At 39.6% G+C, this 9,150-nt stretch overlaps 1 protein-coding gene across 4 annotated transcripts in view; it reads left to right on the top strand.

Moving 5' to 3' along the window:
• CPNE3 (copine 3) overlaps positions 1–9,150 on the top strand; it is a 47,824-nt gene that overhangs the window by 18,665 nt on the left and 20,009 nt on the right. The window contains exons 1-2 of one of the 4 annotated variants that reach the window (XM_027682996.1): positions 41–104; positions 2,797–2,855. The gene's annotated coding sequence lies outside the window, so the exon portion shown is untranslated. Of the gene's footprint in view, positions 1–40; positions 105–669; positions 723–2,238; positions 2,259–2,796; positions 2,856–9,150 lie in introns of those variants that run through there. The other 3 variants (XM_027683065.1, XM_027683228.1, XM_027683155.1) reach the window with 3 other exon arrangements.

Genomic DNA, 9,150 nt, shown 5'->3' with positions numbered 1-9,150 from the left:
GCCTCTGCGCCTGCGCCCCGGGGCGGGCGTGTCCGGCTGGAGCGGGCGTGGCCGCCGCGGGCTCGGGACTCGGAGCTCGGGGTGCGGAAGTGCTGCCGCTGCAGGTGAGGAGGGGCCCGGTTCGGCCCATGTCCCCTGGCTGTGTGCCGGCCCATTTGCAGCGGAGTTTGCGCCCTCGGCCCACCAGCCTTGTCCAGTGAGAGCCGTGCGGCGCTGGGGCTGGGGCTGCGGGGCAGGGCAGGGCTGCAGGCGCCTGCGGCCGCTTTCTCTCGTGGAACGTGCCCCAGGTGCGGCTCTACTCCCTGCGCCGAGACACGGGCGCGTTGCCCGGTGCTGCTGCGGGGCTCGGGGCATCGCCCCTGACCCACCGTCCCGCAGGTAGCGAAACTCGGCGAAGCTGAAGCTCTAGGCCGGAAGGTTTGAGTCCGCGGTGCCGATCTCTGTGGCTCTAGAAGCGCCACTCTGAAAAGCACCCTCACCTCTTAGAGAGGAGTCTGTTGACATGCAGCATCGTTCCTGAAAACCACATGCTGTTCTTCCTGAGCTGCTGTTTGAGTGGGTGATTGTTTTCTTGCTTCACTACAATTGCATAATATATATAAGACAAGCCTTAGATGACGTTCGTGTTGTCATAACTTGCTCTTCCACTAGGGGAAAGTGAAAGTGTGAAACCACTTTTGCTTTCGTACTCCTCTCTTCAGAGTCCATTAAGTATCCTGAAGGTAATATGCATTGCCCTGCCTCCAATACGTTTGTTTTCTTGGGAGTTTTGTTTCTGTGGTGGTGCATAAAGTTTGTTTAGTAGGAGTAGAATCGAACTTAATCCTAGATTTCTTTTTTTTTTTGAGTTGAAGCTTTAAATTTTAACTTTGTAGATGTATAATCACAGAGGTAAGATGTTTCAAAGGGCATGCAGAACACCAACAAGGATTAGAAGAAAAAGTAAACAAGAAAGATGTGCGAGGAGAAAGAGAAAGGGGTCTTTCTGTTTTTCTGTTATGGTGCTAGAAAGAATGCAGTATTTTTGCAACAAGTATGTTTGTGTTAAATATCTCAAAATTAATAGATAACAGATTAATTATAGATGACTTTTGGACTAATTTTAGTTCAGCTGTTGAAAACGAAAATCTGTTTCTGGTAAGCTGAATAACTAATTTTGTTAAATGTCATCTGCCAGAATTCCAAGGTAGCAGTGCGGTATCGCAGTGTTTGTACTGCCTTCTGTTACGCCCAGGACATTAACATTTCTTCAGAATTGAAGGCAGAGGGAAGCCACAGTAGCTCTTTAGTACAAACAACACCAAAAACTAAAATCTCAACTCCACAGATACCTTGGGTGGAGTTTATTTTTTTTTTTTTACCTTATTTGATTTAGGAACAGATGCTGTCATTACCATGGTTTCCTAAAGGAAATAAGTGAAGGAGAAAGATACATTTTTTCCCCTTCCTGTTTATTTTCCTGTGAAAGTCAGGATGCTATTGCAACATAAAGAATACATGATTATGTTAGTATTTATAGATACTAGTTTCTATTAAACCCAACAAAATTGCTTCTGTTCTTAGATCAGTTAGGCAAAGATTAATAATATCACATTTGAAGTTGTGGTGTGGCTTGTGCAAACAAGTAGGAAGTGGAATTACAGTTCTCTTTATTGTTTTATAACTTTAAAGGTCTTTTCCATCAATTATGTAGTTCTGTTTGATTTCTTTGGTTTATCTTTAATATTGCTTTAGTTGAGATGCTGTTGCTCAGGCATTTAAAAAAGGGCATTATTAAGTGTTTGAAGGATTTCTGAATACAGGAATTTTGGGACTGGGTTCTGGATCCAAGCTTCTGTTTAAGAAATAGTCTTTAATGGTTTGGATCACTTCCTTAATACTTTCTTCCGTGGTTGAAAGAAGACTTTGTCCTGTAGATCCATTCCACCCCGTAGGTGGATCGAGTGCACATGTTCACTCAGTGCTTTATACAAGGCACAGCTGAATTAGTACTAGTCATGGCAATTTGGTTCTGATGCTTCTTGTATCCAGAGGGCTTGTTACAGAGTCCTCATGGTAGGTGATTAGCATATGTGCAATCATCTGATCGTGCCAGGAATTAGCATGATTGCTGTGTGCCTGTGTTCAGAGCCACTGCCTATGGGTATGCAGAGCATGTATGATGCCTGCCAGGCACAGGGAGCGCTGACTGCAAGTAGCTGCTGTGATGCAGAATTGAAGACAGCTGACTGGAGAGCTCTTGGTTTGCATATAGGAAGGTTTGAAATACATCTGGGCTATAAAAAAGTGTAATTTTGTGATTGTGTGTTTCAAGATGTTGTTATTGTTTATAGCTAGATAAATGATGTGCTGGACCATTGTAGGATACTGTTTTTATGGATTTTTCTTAAGCATCCTTTAGCAGTATAAGAAAGCTTAGGTTTCTTAGAGCATAAACCGCATTGGGAGCCACTGATTTTGATCTACTTACTCTAAACCACTGTCACCTTATTGGAAAAAAACACATGAAATGAATAGGACAAAAACTGTAATCTGATCTTTGTTTTTAAAATCTTAAAGGGCTTTTCTTGCTGGACTTTTTAAACGTCTAACATATACGGTTCTGAAACAAAGACTGAGTTTCCCATAAGTAATCTTTTCAGTGCTGCTGTCATGGAGACATAAAGCTGTTGGACAGGTTATTTATTTTAAGAAGAACTATAGTTCCTAAAACTCTATGCATTCAACCCTCTTACTTTGATTGATATATGGGAATAACAATTCTTAGTTTTATTTTCCTTTCACTTCACACTTTAGTGCCCCTGTTGATTGAAGTTTTAGCCTTTTGCTGAGAGGCCCAGAGGCAGACCTCTGAGGTAAGTTACCATTTTTAAGAACTGGTATTTTTAACAGTGAAGTGTCACAACATGCCTAAAAAACGATGTGTGAGAAGGAGTAGTCTGAAACATGTGGTCACCTGCATCTTAATAAATAAAACACAGCAAGTTTTAGTGAGATAAAAGTTTTTCTTTCTTTTGGGTAATGTTAATTATGTAGCCAGTCAGTCAGTGGCTCTACACAGAGAAATTGCAATGAAGAATCCATGATTTAAGATGCTATTCACGTTGCATAGTCGATAGATTGTTTTCTACAGTATTAAGATACTCTGATAAAGCATATAAACATATATGCAGGAAACACGTTATCCTGGTTGGCTGCTGTATGCTTAAAATAACTAAATTTTGAAGTCAGGAGATCTGTCTGTCTTAATTTTCTTGCTAAAGGCACAATATTATTACCTTTTATAGTTTAGCTCACTTGAATCAAAATGTCACCTAACGTTCTTGTGATACTTTTGTGCGAGGAAGATTCTGGGAAGAGCCCTCAGCATTGAAGATGTGCCTAAAGGGTGAACACGCATATACAGGAATAAAAAAAAAAATCAACCGAAGGATATTTAGAAATGACTGTTTCTAAGTCATTTTGTGAAGAGGTGTCCTAGAAATCAAATTAATATTTTCTGAGTAGTGGGATTTTTTAAAAATAGAATTCTAAACATGTTGTTTGGCAATGGAACTTAATGATAGATTTTTATGTGTAGGAACAACTTGCAAATAGTTGCCTGACTTGTTACACCACTGTGCTACCAATGCAGTAGATAAATATTTGCACTGCCTGAGTATCATGAAGCTTATAAAAAGTAGATGATTCATTTCCCATAGAGAAAACTGTATCTCCTTCTCACGCATTCATATACCTCAGATTTCTCAGATATTGGCTCTTATTTTTGTTTGGCATAATCCCCAGCAAATTAGTTGTGTGGTCATTAGGGTTTTGTCAGCATAATCTCCCTTGTTCAATTCAGAATGCTTTAATTCCTTCATGCATACTAAATAGTGAATATGAGAATTATAGAATCATATAGGTTGGAAAAGACCTTCTAGATCATCGAGTCCAACCTTTGACTGAAAACCACATTGTCAACTAGACCATGGCACTAAGTTCTACATCCAGTCGTTTCTTAAACATTTCCAGGGATGGTGGCTCCACCACCTCCCTGGGCAGTCCATTCTAATTCTTACCAACTGTTTCCATGAAGAAATTCTGCCTGATGTCCAGCCTGAACCTCTTCTGGTACAGCTTGAGACCATGTCCTCTTGTACTGTTGCTTGTTGCCTGGGAGAAACCAACCCCCACCTGGCTACAACCTCCTTTCAGGTGGTTGTAGAGAGTGATAAGGTCTCCCCTGACCATCCTTTTCTCCAGGCTAAACAACCCCAGCTCCCTCATCCACTCCTGATAGGAATTACTTTTTAGACCCTTCAGCAGCTTTGTTGCCCTTCTCTGGACTCACTCCAGCACTTCAATGTCTTTCTTGTAGTGAGGAGCCCAGATCTGGACACTCAAGGTGTGGCCTCACCAGTGTCAAGTACAGGGGGACAATCACTGCCCTGGTCCTGCTGGCCCCACTATTCCTGATACAGGCCAGGATGCCATTGGCCTTCTTGGCCACCTGGGCACACTGCTGGCTCATGTTCAGCTGCTGTTGAGCAGCACCCCCAGGCAGCTTTCCAGTCACTCTTTCCCAAGCCTGTAGCACTATGGAGATTGTTGTGACCCACATGCAGGACCCGGCACTTCACCTTATTGAACGTCATATCATTGGCCTTGGCCCATTGATCTGGCCTGTCGAGATCCCTCTGCAGAGCCTTCCTACCCTCCAAGATAGATATAGCTATCACTCTAGAAGTAGATAGAAGATACAGCTTACACTCCAGGTTTTGTGTGATTCTTCAAATACAAAATTACTCAAGTTGAGATGCTTCCATTACTCATCTTGTCAGCACATCAGCTAGTGCCACAGGACAATTTTACCAGCTTTGTTGCCTGTAAACAAAATAAAAAGAGGAGCAGGAATTCAGATTTAGAGGTATGATTTTTAGAGAAGCTGTTTTTTTTGGGTTATTTTGGCTATGTTTTGTTTTGTTTTTTTTCGAATGCAGTGTTGTGAAACAGTCTTAGCCTTTGTAACTGTATAAAAAGTCAGTTTCCTGTGGGGTGGGTGGTCAGTTTCCTTGAGAATTGAAGGGTTATCTTGAGATTTTAAAAAGGAGATATTTATACACAAGTAGTCCAAGATCACCAGCAATTTTGTTGCTACTAGCCCCATCAGTGGAACAAGCATCTGTTTGCCATAATTTCATTGTCAGCTTCTTGCAGCAGATGTGGTGTTTTCTGGGAGTACGATGTCATTCTCTGCTCTTTGCATGTGCATCTGTTATCAAGAGATGTTAGAGGTCTATGCTGAGATAGAGGATAGAACAGGTTATATTGTCAGATGGATGTTGTCTCCCAGGTTACTTTCATTCAAATCTTCCCTTGTTCATGTTTGTGCCAGCTCTTTACTGGAACCCTTCTTGTGAAAGGCTCTTGCAAGAAGTATTGTTATTGCTTGGTCTGAGATGCAATAGAAGAGGTTTTAAGAAATACAGGCCTAGAGATATTTACCACAAAAATTTTTGTTTGCACATATGCTATCTTAGTCCTGTCTGAAAGAACAGAGACTGAAGGATTGCATGCACTGAATGTTCAAGACAGTAAAGCTTCATATGCATTATTTCAGGTTCAGGCTTGGGTCAAGGCTTTCATTTTTACAGTCTGTCTGAATAATTAATCTATTTCCTTTTTGCTATTTGCCCAGGTTCATGGGAAATACTTAATAATCCAAGAAGGATCGGAGTGCTGATTGTATATGTTACTGCCTTTTTCAGTCTAGCACACAGTTGACATAAAATGCTTAAGAGTAGCATCACAGCGAGAAGATTAGCTAATCAGGAACAGACTTTATTAGCACGTTTCCTGTGGCTTTTCTGTGTCCTGAGGTATCTACAAATTACAGATTTTTGGTCTATTATCATTAGCAGTTCACAGGAGCTAGTAAATGTTCTATGATGGTCATAACTTGCATCAGAACAGGTTTGTGACTAAAGGCAGTGATGCCAAATGGAGTTAGAGCAGTGTTCACTTCATTAGTCTTTTTGTCTTCTTGTACTTATATATATCTGCTTGTCAGATTGGAAGCACCTGTAATTATGAATGTGTCATTGTACTGCTCTGGAAAGTTATCTGGGCAAGCCAGTACTGTCCTCTGACATTGCAGCATTGAGAGGATTGCTGCAGTCTGACAGTTCCCAACTGTGCTGTTAGATTATTCTGATAATAGATCTGTTCCTTTCCAGGTAGAAAGCCATGTTTATAGTTTCTGTTGAAAAACAGACAGTGACTGTGTTACCACTTGTCTTCAATAGAATCATCCGTGGAATTCAGAAAACATTATGATCTGTAGAACTGCAGGACAAGACTAGTCCTTGACTTACATTTTTGCTTTGATAATGACAATTCAAACAGAAAGACTTGTCATTTACTTAGTTGACCTAATGGTACTCTTGAGCAACCCAAACCTGACATAGGATTGCATCTCCCTTGTGACCATACATTGCTGCAGTTCAGAGTCTGAATGCCACAAGTTCCACCTTACAATTTATGTAGTAATTTTCAATCTTTTCCTGCCCAGAATTTTATGTATATGTAATATATATAAAGCCTGATATGCTCTCGCAGTCATAAAAGCTATTCCTGTACAAAGGACTGTTGAGCTATCATTTGGACGCATTCTGGCATGTTTTACCTCCCTTTATGGTGTACCCTATGTGGAGGACAAACAGTTGATAGCTTGAGAAAAGCAGAGGTTTTAATTAAATTTGGCCAATGGGGAGCATAGCTACTTTAATAACAATAACTAATTAAATAAGTGAATCTCTTGTTATGTGTTGTAACTTACTGGCAGTCAAAACTCATCCTACCAGAGCCCAAACAATATAACCTGTCCATATAAAGTTATTCCAGAATCCCAAATGTGCAATTAATCTAGTCATGTGTCTAGAATATTTTGCATTTGGAAGTTTTGCTTTGGTATCTGTGTTTTGAGTATCTTCCACCTGGATAAATGCATGTTCTTGTTACGAGTTGTCTTTTATCTAATATGGATGCAATTATTGCATCTCAAATGAGCATCTGGGTTTCAGGGAAGGGAAGCAGCCTTTTTATTTTTCCTTTCTTTGTGCTAAAGGATGCTTTTAAAGCACCCTTTTCCCGCATTAGATGCATAGTGGGAGAACTGATGACAGGGAGGAGGAGAGTAAGTAACAGAATCGATGTGTTCATGTGAGAGAGTACTTGATATATAAGAGAAGTAGGACATGTGTACACACACACACACAGAGGCAAAGAAGAAAAAGCTCAGCATATTTTTAGGGTGACTGGATGCTATCCATTTATCAGTGATTTTGGAAATACTCCCTTGACAAAAGAAATATCCCTGCACGTGCTTTCAAGGACTTCAAATAATGAGAAGTTTCAGGCAAGTTGAAGCAAGAAAATTTTAACTGGTTTGAGAAATAGCTCTCAATTCAAGTTTGAATTCAGTTGAATTTCATGAAAACCCATTTTACTTGCTGTTGCAGCAGGTGTTAGAGCATCATTTTGTCAGCAGAAAGTTGTTTTCCTGGAAACAGGCATTAAGGAGTCATGTACTGGTCTGCACTGGATTCTGTGGGAAAGGCACTGCCTGTTAATGAGCTCAGCCTGGCAGCCAGGAAAGTAATAGGGAATGGAAAATACCAGTATAAAAAGAGAACCAGAAAAAAAGGGGCAGACTGGTTTTAAGAGCTTTGCTTTCTATGCCTAAAAAAACATTGGTTTAAAAACTGTTTTAATACTTTAAGCTTCACTTTTTTCCCCTCAAGGACAATGACTAAAACTGGGAACAAAAGATACTCAAAGATGAAATCACATTTAAGTGTTTGGGAGATACAGGAAGATTTCCATGAATCTTAAAAATAAAATATGTGCATGGATGTTTGAGTGATTCCTTTATAGATAATTTATATGTACTTCAGTCTCCAAAAAGTCCATCAATAAGACAGCAAAACAGAGATGAGAGGCACCATGTGAAATGTGCCCTAGTGGAGTGCAAGAAGCCTCTGGAAAATTCCCTCAGACCCCACAGTGTTTTCTTTCTCCTGTTTTCGGTTTGTTCTTTGTCTTTTCCATGTTCCTTTCTCTTTTTTCCTCTAAAAAAACCCATTCTTATTTATGAAAAGTCTAATGAATACAATGAAAGGGAGAGAGATGGGTTGGGTTAAGTATAGTTTCAAATTCAAATACACTATGTGTATGATGCAAGTAAGCTGGCTAAATAGAGGCAGATACCTTTTCTTCTGCCTTCTTCTGTTCAGTGTCTGATGAAATTTCAAGATAAGTTAGTCCAGAGGGGTACTTTGTCTAGACTGTAGACTTACTGGAGAGAAGGAAAACCTGAAACTAAAGAGGCTTGGGAACTTCCAAGATAGTCTGCTTCACCTGTATCCTTGAAGTGTATAATTATAGAGGGGTTTATATATATATATATATATAAAATAATCTGCTGCTGAAGTTGTTTCTGTAGGTTTGTAATATTTGCTGGTCTTAGTTCCAGTGGAAAATGATAGAGATACTTGAGAAAATGTAAGAAGGCTTTCTGTTGTTCTTTTTTTGAAAATGAATCTCCAGAAAGAACAGTTCCTCTTAATTTTCAGTTGCTACTTGACTTCAAAGTGTTTATCCCTATTATAAAAATTTGTAGTTGTTTTTGTAGGTTTAGTGAAGCAAGATCACCTGTTACCCAGTTAAACTCCTTTTCTGATTCTACTGTGCTCACGGTTTCAGCATTTTGCTATAAAAGTTTGATGGAGGAGTATATCATGTGACTTTTTTCCTTATTCACTGAATTATGATTAATATCTACATTATAGGATACTGGCATTCATGTGGGCTTTACAGAATTTAATTCAAAGCTTATAAAGTTTTATTGTCAGCAATTGAAACCACTGTGCTTTCTTTGAGGTATATCCCATTTTTCATTTAGTTCCTCAAGCGTTCTAACAAAATTGATCTTTTTTTTTGTGTGTGTACGGATTTTGAATTTAATTTTTTCTACCTGTGTGGCAAAGCCAAGAGTGAGACATTAATAATATTGTAATGTTGGTACATCATAAATCCTTAAATTTGCATTTTTAGCCTCAAATCATCACTCCTGACAAGCTTACAATTCTAGTGATCAGGTAGAGAATT

The sequence above is a fragment of the Neopelma chrysocephalum genome, unplaced genomic scaffold (assembly GCF_003984885.1).
Source record: "Neopelma chrysocephalum unplaced genomic scaffold, ASM398488v2 Primary Assembly neopelma1_22, whole genome shotgun sequence".
Lineage (NCBI taxonomy): Eukaryota > Metazoa > Chordata > Aves > Passeriformes > Pipridae > Neopelma > Neopelma chrysocephalum.
Note: the sequence above shows the minus strand (reverse complement) of the source record. Positions and strands in the feature narration are given on the sequence as shown.